This window comes from Hypanus sabinus, chromosome 21 (assembly GCF_030144855.1).
Source record: "Hypanus sabinus isolate sHypSab1 chromosome 21, sHypSab1.hap1, whole genome shotgun sequence".
Taxonomy (NCBI): Eukaryota; Metazoa; Chordata; class Chondrichthyes; order Myliobatiformes; family Dasyatidae; genus Hypanus; species Hypanus sabinus.
This window is the reverse complement of record NC_082726.1, coordinates 64,795,231-64,804,116: the sequence shown is the minus strand read 5'-3', so window position 1 is coordinate 64,804,116 and position 8,886 is coordinate 64,795,231. Positions and strand designations below refer to the sequence as shown.

The 8,886-nt window shown below is 42.9% G+C and overlaps 1 protein-coding gene across 2 annotated transcripts in view; it reads right to left on the bottom strand.

Annotated features, from left to right (window-relative positions):
* Positions 1 to 5,472: 5,472 nt before the first annotated feature.
* The window catches only part of camk2g2 (calcium/calmodulin-dependent protein kinase (CaM kinase) II gamma 2), a 468,766-nt gene continuing 465,352 nt past the window's right edge, over positions 5,473 to 8,886 (bottom strand). For both annotated transcript variants that reach the window (XM_059946757.1, XM_059946756.1), the window contains exon 20: positions 5,473 to 7,869. The gene's annotated coding sequence lies outside the window, so the exon portion shown is untranslated. The remainder of the gene's footprint in view (positions 7,870 to 8,886) is intronic.

The window sequence follows — 8,886 nt, the reverse complement described above, 5'->3', positions numbered from 1 at the left end:
ACTGAAGCAAAGTATTCATTAAGTGCCTCTGCTATTTCCTTTGGTTCCATACACACTTCTCCACTGTCACACTTGATGGGTCCTATTCTCTCATATCTTATCCTCTTGCTCTTCAGGTACTTGTAGAATGCCTTGGGGTTTCCTTAATCCTCTCTGTCAAGGCCTTCTCATGGCCCCTTCTGGCTCTCCTAATTTCATTCCTAAACTCCTTCCTGCTAGCCTTATAATCTTCTAGATTCCTATCATTACCTAGCTTTTTGAACCTTTCATAACCTCTTCTTTTCTCCTTGACTAGATTTACAACAGCCTTTGTGCACCACGGATCTTGTACCCTACCCTCCTTTCCACACCTCATTGGAATGTACCTAATCAGAACCCCACACAAATATCCCCTGAACATTTGCCACATTTCTTCGGTACGTTGCCCTGAGAACATCTGTTTCCAATTTATGCTTTCAAATTCCTGCCTGATAGCATTATATAACCATATAACAATTACAGCACAGAAACAGGCCATCTCGGCCCTTCTAGGCTGTGCTGAATGCTTACTCTCACCTAGTCCCACCGACCTGCACTCAGCTCATAACCCTCCATTCCTTTCCTGTCCGTATACCTATCCAATTTTTTTTTTAATGACGGAATCAAACCTGCCTCTACCACTTCTACAGGAAGCTCATTCCACACAGCTACCACTCTCTGAGTAAATAAGTTCCCCTTCGTGTTACCCCTAAACTTTTGCCCCTTAACTCTCAACTCATGTCCTCTTGTTTGAATCTCCCCTACTCTCAATGGAAAAAGCCTATCAACGTCAATTCTATCTATCCCCCCTCATAATTTTAAATACCACTATCAAGTCCCCCCTCAACCTTCTACGCTCCAAAGAATAAAGACCTAACTTGTTCAACCTTTCTCTGTAACTTAGGTGTTGAAACCCAGGTACCATTCTAGTAAATCTCCTCTGTACTCTCTCTATTTTGTTGATATCTTTCCTTTAATTTGGTGACCAGAACTGTACACAATACTCCAAATTTGGCCTCACCAATGTCTTGTACAATTTTAACATTATATCCCAACTCCTATACTCAATGCTCTGATTTATAAAGGCCAGCATACCAAACCTTTCTTCACCACCCTATCTGCATGAGATTCCACCATGTATAATATAAAACATAATATCAAAGAAAATCCCAGTTGTGCAACCACAAAGGTCATGTTGCAGAGTGGTGCATTTAGAATCAGAATCAGATTTAATATCACCAACACAAGTCGTGAAATTTGTTCACGAGATGGACAAATGGGAGTGTGTTCACCGAGGTCTGTGGGACAATAGCATTGAAAGCCAAACTGAAATCCAGAAACAATAGTCTGACATAAGGGTCCTTGTTCTGTAGGCGTGTTAGGGTCAGGTGTGTGAAGATGCTGTGGCATCTGTAGTAGAGTGCTTCTGTTGATAAGCATATTGGTGAGTGTCCAGTGTGGCAGGAATGGTGTTTTTGATATATTCAAAGCACTTCATGATGATTGGGATCAGTTTAGTACTGAAGGTGTATAAAAACACCTGGAAGATATGAGAAACGAGGAAATCTGTAGATGCAGGAAATCCTAGCAACACACACTAAGTGCTGGAGGAACTCAGCAGGTCTGGCAACATCAATGGAAAAGAGTACAGTCAACGTTTGGGGCCCAGATCCTTTGGCAGGACTGGAGAATAAAAAGGTGGGATTTAAAAGGTGGGAGGGGAGAGAGAAGCACCGGGTGACAGGTGAAACCAGAAAGGGGGAAGTAAAGAGCCAGGGAGTTGATTGGTGATAGTGATACAGGCTGGAGAACTGGGAGTCTGATAGAAGGCCATGGAAGAAAGAAAAGGGGAGAGGAAAACCAGAGAGGGTCAATGGGTGGGCAAGGAGAAAAGGGGATGGGAAATGGTGAAGGTGGGGTGGGGAGAGGCATTACTGAAAGCTTCAGAAATCGATGTTCAGGCTGTCAGGTTTCAAGGTTTCAAAGATGTCAGAGAAATGTATGCAATATACATCCTGAAATGCTTTTTCTTCACAACCGTCCACGAAAACAGAGGAGTGCTTTGAAGAATGAATGACACTTAAATGTTAGAACCCCAAAGCCCCCCGGCTCCCCCCACACATGTAAGCAGCAGCAAAACAACAATCCCCCCTCCCCACCAGCACAAAAAAGCATAGGCACCCCCTATCGAGCACTGAAGCGTGCAGCAAAGCATCAATAAAGACACAGACTTGCAGTACCCCAAAGTCTACTCGTTCACCCGGTATTCGACATACCACAGGCTCTCTCTCTCCCCAATAAGGGAGAAAGAAATGTCTCCGCTTCACAGCGAGAAGGGAGACATAACAAACAACTCGCTGGTTTACGATGTTAAAAGTCTATTGCTTAGAGGGTATGAGAGCAGGAACTCCATCATTGCAAAGGCTAACTGACAGTTGTGACGGCTCTCTGTTCAAGACTGCTGTCAGCACTTTGACGCATCTCAACACAAATGTAGTGCACCTTCTGTATCTCAGTATCTCATTCTGGGTAATGACAAGCAGTACAGGGACGGAGCTCGAAAATCACCCACAATACTCGGGTTATTTAACGGGACTTTCGCTATTTTTACTTTTGTCAGCAAATCAGATGCTTGTCACCAAAAAAGGCCTTCAGGACTACAAGAGTATAACCTGTGATTTATACATCCCTAACTGAGATGTATAAAATTCTTAAAAAGGCCTTACCTAAGTTGTGATGTGATGGAAATTTTAGATGCGCTCCTCTCGGTGTCTGACTTTCTCTTGGTCTGTCCCAGGGTCTCTGACCCTCTCATGGCTAATCCTGGGGTCTATGATTCTGTGTTGGCTGATCTTAGGGTTTCCACACTCTCTCTGGGGTTGCTGACATTCTCGAGCAATCCCAGGGCTGTTTCTCCTGTGTGGAGGAGAATGAGGGGTGTGATGTCACAAAGATTCCTAAAAACATGAGGGACACAGATAAAGTTGGATGGTGATAGTCTTTTTCCCAGGATAACTAGAGGGCATAGGTTTAAGGTGAGTGGAGAGAGATTTAAAGGACACCTGTCTAACATGTTTTTCACGTAGAGGGTGGTGGGTATATGGAATGAGCTGCCAGAGGTGGGTACAATTTTAAAGACACTTGGACAGATACCCACATGCATAGAAAAGACTGAGAGGGATTGTGGGTCAAGCGCAGGTAAATGAGAGCAGCTCAGGTCGGAGTTTTGTTTAGCATGGACAAGTTCAGCAGAAGTGATGTATGATTCAACGTACGACTCCATGACTCATGTTTACTGGAATACTGAGAGTCAGGAACAATGATCAACCTTCAGCCTTCACTCACCTTACTGATTAGCACTACGCTTTACAGTACCAGTGACCTGGGTTCAATTCCCACCACTAAACTGTAAGGAGTTTTAAAGTTCTCCCGGTGCACTGCATGAGATTCCGCTGGGTGCTCCGGTTTTCTCCCACAATCCAAAGACCTACCAGTTAGTTGGTTAATTGGTCATTGTAAATTGTCTTGTGATTAGGCAGCAGTTAAATTGGGCTTGAAGGGTGTATCTCAATAAATAAATAAAAATCAACACTGAACTGCTTATGGACTCCGCAGATTTTTGTATTTGTAGTTTGTCTTTTGCACATTGGTAGTCAGTCTTTGTGTGTAGTTTTTCATTGATTCTACTGTATTTCTTTGTTCTACTTTGTTCTACTCTGCATGCCTAAAATAAAACATCTCAAGGTAGCATATGTACTTTGGTAATAAATTTACTTTAAAGTTTGAGAGTGGATCCCACTGAAAACTATGAAATATTTGACTTGATGAAGTGGGAATGTTCCCAAAGACTGTGAAGTTCAGAAGCTAGGGTTCCAGACACAGGATACGACAGGTATAATTTCTTCACCCGGGGGTGAGGTACCAGAGGAATTTTCTATCACAGAAGCAAGGGCATCAAGTCATTAACCATATTTGAGGAGGGAGATATACACTTGGTGGCTACTTTACTCAGTGGCTACACCTGCTCATTAATTCAAGTGTCCAATCAGCCAATTTTGTGGCAACAACTCAATGTATAAAAGCATGCAAACATGGTTAAGAGATTCAATGGTTGTTCAGACTAAACATCAGAATGGGGAAGAAATGTGATCTAAGTGACTTTAACTGTGGAATGATTGTTGGTGCCAGATGGGGTGGTTTGAGTATCTCAGAGGCTGCTGATCTCCTGGGAGTTCCATGCATAGCATTCTCTAGAGTTTACAGAGAATGGTATGAAAAACAAAAATATATCCAGTGAGCGATAGTTCTGTGGGTGAAAACACCTTGTTAAAGAGAGAGGTCAGAGGAGAATGGCCAGACTGGTTTAAGCTGACAGGAAGGTAACAGTAACTCAAATAACCATGTGTTACTATAGTGGTTTGTAGAAGAGTATCTCTGAATGCACAACACAGCCAACCTTGAAATGAAAGGGCTACAGCAGCAGAAGACCATGAACTTATGCTCAGTGGTCACTTTATTAGGTGGAGGGGGTACCTAATAAAATGTTCCTTGAGCATTTTTTTTAATGTTAAAGGAATCAAGAGACATGGGGAGAAGGTGAAGTGAAAGATCGCCTAGGCTTGTATAGAATGGTAGAACAGGCCCAAGGGAGGAATGGCCGATCTCCTGCCCCTAACTCATCTGCTTCCATGTTCCTGCCTTCTTGGTGGCTGTAAACAATACTGCGAGGAGTTTCCCTGGTCACAGATCACCACTTAAGTGATCCTGTAAGGTAAAACCAATTCACAAGGAAGCACTAAATCCTGCAGTTTAAACAATTCCAGCTGAGTTAAAAATCCATTTGGGTTCCTAGTAAGATTTATTCTATCAGCCTGGTCCGTCTGTCACAATAATCCAAGCTGGGCTGATAACAGTAGTGGTTAGCACAGCGACATGACAGCTTGGGTGTTTCCGTGCTCAGAGTTTAATTCCGACACCATCCGTAGGGAATTTGTACGTTCTTCCCATGAATCATGTGCGTTTCCTCTGGGTGCTCCAGTTTCCTCCCACAGTCCAAGGATGTATGTATTAGGAGGTTAATTGGACATTGTAATTTGTCCTGTGATTAAACTACTGTTAAATAGATGGGTTAATTGGTGGCATAGACCGTTGGGCTGGAAGGGCCTGTTCCACGCTGTATTTCTAAATAAAAATAAATAAATATTTTCTCAAGGATCTGTCGGGTTAATGAACATGGTCTACCAATTCATGAGAATGTTTGTGTTTGCACTCCAGTCCATTGTTGGCGATACTGTTAAAACTCCTGAAGCAAAATGTTTAATTGCTGAATTAAAAACTGAGTGTTCTGCAAAAACTCCACACTAGTGTGACCAGCCCACTTCAGCGATTACAGGCTCTGCTCAGCTGGTGGGACAGACAGGCACTGGGGTGAGACAGAAAACAGACACACATAGGTACACAGAGTGCGTGTTTATTTTTTTTCTTTAAAAGTGCCAGACACACAGAAACAGATTACATTGAAAAAAGGTAACTGAAAGCATCGAGTCTCAAAATTGGTGAAACTTTGTGAGGTTGCTCTTTTTGACCAGCATGACACAATGGGCTGAACGGCCTTCTTCTGTACCATTGACTTTTTATAAGACTGGTTCAGATATGATGGGAGGGCTGGTGGTGGGGTGGGTGGGGATGATAACCTGGTTGGCTTGGAATGTTGGCTTTGGGCATGTTTGCTTTTGAGTTCTGATCTGAACCAATGAAAAGTCTAAATTTTACCTTTGTCTGTGTAAAGGACTTCAGCCAGACTCACATCTGAATACTGTTCCTCCTTCAGGAGTTCCTCTAAATGTTGATGAAGATATGCTGTGTGAGGATAAAACAAGCCCTGGGACTTTTAAGGACAGACAATATAAACCCCGGTGAGGATAACCCTGTACAGTTAAGTTCGAGGGAACTGACCAGTGGGCAGTTTGAAGCAGAGCAAAGTATGGACACAATGGATTGAACGGCCACCTTCTGTGCTATCAACTCTCCACGAGACTAGTTCGGGTATGATGTGAGGACTGGCTGGTGGGGTGGGGAGGCCTGGTTGGCTAAGAATGGAGAGGTTTTGGGCGTGTTTGCCTTTTGAGTTCTGATTCAACTAGAGCTAACCCAGATACAGACTGTGAGATGGTTTAGGTCAAGAGAAGTTTAACGTCCAGCTTCACATATTTTGTGACTCATTAAATGAAATAACTGAAAACACTGAATACCGCATTTTGAGAATGCTCTTTGACGACAAGTTCACGCAGGCTTAAGGGTAGACAATCCACAAAACGCTGCAGTTAAAACAAGATGCAATAGTTTGTATTCATTTTATTAAATACTTTTTTTAAGATCAAGTCCTATAGTAACAAAGCTATGAAGATCTACCAACATTCATAACAAACAAACACTGGGTATTTTCCTTGTAATATATATCATGCAAAATTCTGCATCGATTGCCTCAATTAAAACTATAAGATATTAGCCCCATAAGATACAGTAACAATGCAATTAATTAATTTATTTTTAAACAGGAATTTATCATATCAAGCTTAGGCTTAAATTATGTGGTACATACTGTCCAAGACTGTGCAAGATTGTTAAAGATGCAGAACTAGGTACATCATTATTTTTTTGTCAAGTAAACACGTACAGTGAAAATATTGACCGACAACAACACATGCATAACCTCTGTAAAACTGCATATATGTTTTAAACGTTGTGACCATTTTATCCAAGGGTGACGAGTTTTCCTCCCAGCAGCACAGCGATGTTGAGAAAGGCCAACACTGCGCGTCTCATGTTTGATCTTGTACTCTCATTAAAATAAGGTTATCTGGCTATATACACCTACACCATACCTCAAAGACACAAGGCAGAGTATAACCACCAGACAGTTCAAAAAAGCTGTGATCAGTAACTAGATTACAACATACTGCAAACCTGTGGATGCAATTTTTTTTGTGTAAAACCAAAGATAATATTACTGCACTTAGGCACGACAAAAAACTTCAATATTATACATTCATATTAACCTTGCTGCAGAAAAACACTGGAAGAAATGTGAACAGATGAGAAAGGAATACTTTATTACGTGTGGTCCATTTCAATAAATGAGATCACAGCTTCACTTTGCAACAGATCGGCAGGAGAGAGAGAAGATTAAAAATGTGATCACCTAGAAGTATTTTTTTTATGTGTCTCAGACAGTTTTGCAGAGCAGCGAGGTCATAGTCTTAGCCTTTTGAGTTTCAACACATGTTGCTCATCAACCTCCAAGTAGGTTAGTGGTTCAGCAGTTTATGCCTTACCTCTCACTGACAGAAGGAGCAGAGGCATCCTCCTTTACACACTCTTCAACTGAGCTTACTGTAACAACATTACTCTCAGACTGACAATTAACGGTCCAGAGTTAACGTAATCTCGAATAAATCTTGACAAGAATGGCATACTTGTTTTTTTTTAAAAAATCTGAGCACTACTGCAACCTGTTAATTTTTTAATGATTTTTTTTAGTTTCTTCTAGTTTAAGTTGAAAGGACGGATCTCCATACTTTGGCAAGTAATGGGTTCAGACTCTATTTCAGTCGAACCTCTGCTATCAGACTAGAGTTATCAGGAACATATACAGCAGCCATTTTTATCTGTACATCTCCCATACAGCAGAAACAAACACGATGGATCCATGGAAACAACAAATAGTCAGCCACCACAGCATCATACACATGCAGGCTGGCGCATGGCGCTGTTGGTCTTCAAGAATTCACCATGACAGTGATCGGCTTCAATCCACTGTTTAGACGAGAAGTCCACTCCAGCATCTCCAAGCTGAAATAAAAGGACAAGGGCTTTCACTCTGCATTCACAATTCAGATTCAGATTTATTTATCACGTGTACGTCAAAACACGCAGTGAAATGCACTGATAGCGTTAACAGCCATGGATGTGCTGGGGGCAGCTCGCCATACATTCAAGTGCTAACATAGCACGCCCACTGTGCTCATCAGAACAACATCAGCAATGAAACAAGACCTTTCCCCATTCACGCACACAGACAGGCCTCCAACCCCATGATAGGCTGCCTCCAGACCCCCAGTCCTTAGTTCTGAAATCTCAAATTCACAGACTTGAGCTTTCAACATACAGTCCTTGGCCTCGGGCTTGCAGACATCTGGCCTTTGACCTCCAGTCAAACTGACCCACGGGCTTCAACTCTGGGGCCTCTGCCTTCGGACTCAACGACTCTAACCACCTCCACACCATCCCCCTTCCCCAGTTCCTTCATCCATCATCCTGTGATGCGCCGCGTGACCAAAATCCAATACTTGCCATTCCAGTTCCTATCTCTCTACTAAGAGAAAGCTGTTCAAGGACTCTCAGAATTTTGGACAGATGCAAAGCAGGACTTCCATAGTAAATACCCGTGGCCCTGGGTAATGTAGAACAGAGGGAGTTTTGAATTCAGGTGCACGGTCCCTGAAAATGGAGGCACAGGCAGACAGGGAGGGAAAGGTGGCGTCGGGTAGGCCAGGGTGCAGTTGTACAAGAGGTTGGTGAGGCCAGGGTGCAGTTGTACAAGAGGTTGGGGAGGCCAGGGTGCAGTTGTACAAGAGGTTGGTGAGGCCAGGGTGCAGTTGTACAAGAGGTTGGGAGGCCAGGGTGCAGTTGTACAAGAGGTTGGTGAGGCCAGGGTGCAGTTGTACAAGAGGTTGGTGAGGCCAGGGTGCAGTTGTACAAGAGGTTGGTGAGGCCAGGCTGCAGTTGTACAAGAGGTTGGTGAGGCCACACTTGGAGTATTGTGTCCAGTTTTAATGACACTGATCCAGGAAAGCTGTGATTAAACTG